The sequence below is a fragment of the Priapulus caudatus genome, unplaced genomic scaffold (assembly GCF_000485595.1).
Source record: "Priapulus caudatus unplaced genomic scaffold, Priapulus_caudatus-5.0.1 Scaffold1020, whole genome shotgun sequence".
In the NCBI taxonomy this organism is placed as follows: domain Eukaryota; kingdom Metazoa; phylum Priapulida; class Priapulimorpha; order Priapulimorphida; family Priapulidae; genus Priapulus; species Priapulus caudatus.
Window position 1 is genome coordinate 138,902 of NW_014578081.1, and position 1,297 is coordinate 140,198.

Consider the following 1,297-nt stretch of genomic DNA (forward strand, 5'->3'; position numbering starts at 1 on the left):
GTATGCGTGTGTGTGTGTGTGCGTGTGCGTGCGTGCGCGTGCGTGCGCGTGCGTGCATGTGTACATTCGTGTGCATGTTTGTGTGTGTGCGTGCGTCCATGTGTACGTTCGTGTGCATGTGTGTGTGCGTGCGTGCCTTTGTTTGTATACATACAGCAAATAATCCTAATATAATTTACCTTGTGACTCTCGCTCTCTCTCTTCTGTTTCGTTCAGACGTCTGAGGCACGCCGGTGTCGTGGAACAGCTAGTGCGTGGCAGTGAGTTGTGAGGGATGTTGAGGTGTGTAGCTCGCTATATATATAGTAACACACATACGACAAAATTATACATGCATCAAGGGCACTCGTGCTGTGAGACGTTTGATGACGTCTTAATGACATCCGTGTGAACTTTTGAGCTCGCGTTTCTTTTTTGTTATTTACGCGAACAAACGGTCTATATTAGTTTAGAAATATAGAACGCGTTTCCTGCTTTGTCAGCTTTGTGTTTACTTGTGACGCAACTAGAGTAGGGTAAGCATCGTTCCTACCTTCACGTGTAGTGACCTTCACGTAAATACCTTTATGTGCACGTGCATGTACGTGCGTGCGTGCGTGCGTGCGTTGGCCCTGTATGCACCCCTGGCGTTTTTTTCTAAATGCAAGCAGTCTATAACTTGTCGATTTCGTGTGTGACAAAAGGATCGATTGTGCACGACAAAAGGAAGTTATATGGTTTTATCATTAACACACTTAACGATGTTTCATACATCGCGCTCTCATCGCGCGAGGCCATGATGTATGGATTGTACTGGTATGGGGGTTTGAGTGATGACTTCAGGTTCTTGTAGAATACTCAGACTATTCAGAACATTCTTCTATATTCAGACAACAGCTAGTTAGTATACCGGCCGTACCCACGAGGACCATTTAACTATCTCAATAGCGTGCACCAACATTGTGTAACAGCTAGGCGCCTATAGACCTCATACACGACATGAGAGAATAGGGGACAGTCTATGTGTCATCGGCTGAGAGAATAGGGGACAGTCTATGTGTCATCGGCATGAGAGAATAGGGGACAGTCTATGTGTCATCGGCATGAGAGAATAGGGGACAGTCTATGTGTCATCGGCATGAGAGAATAGGGGACAAAACGTTATATGTGTCATCGGCACGATTAGCTCCAAGAAACGGTCTTTGCTATGGTTAGAAGACCTGTGTATATTGACGTTAGTCACACAGCCTGGTCGGGTTACAGCAGCGGTGTTGCATTTTAGCATCTCCGTAATAAGAATAAGCCCCGCCTTCTTCGT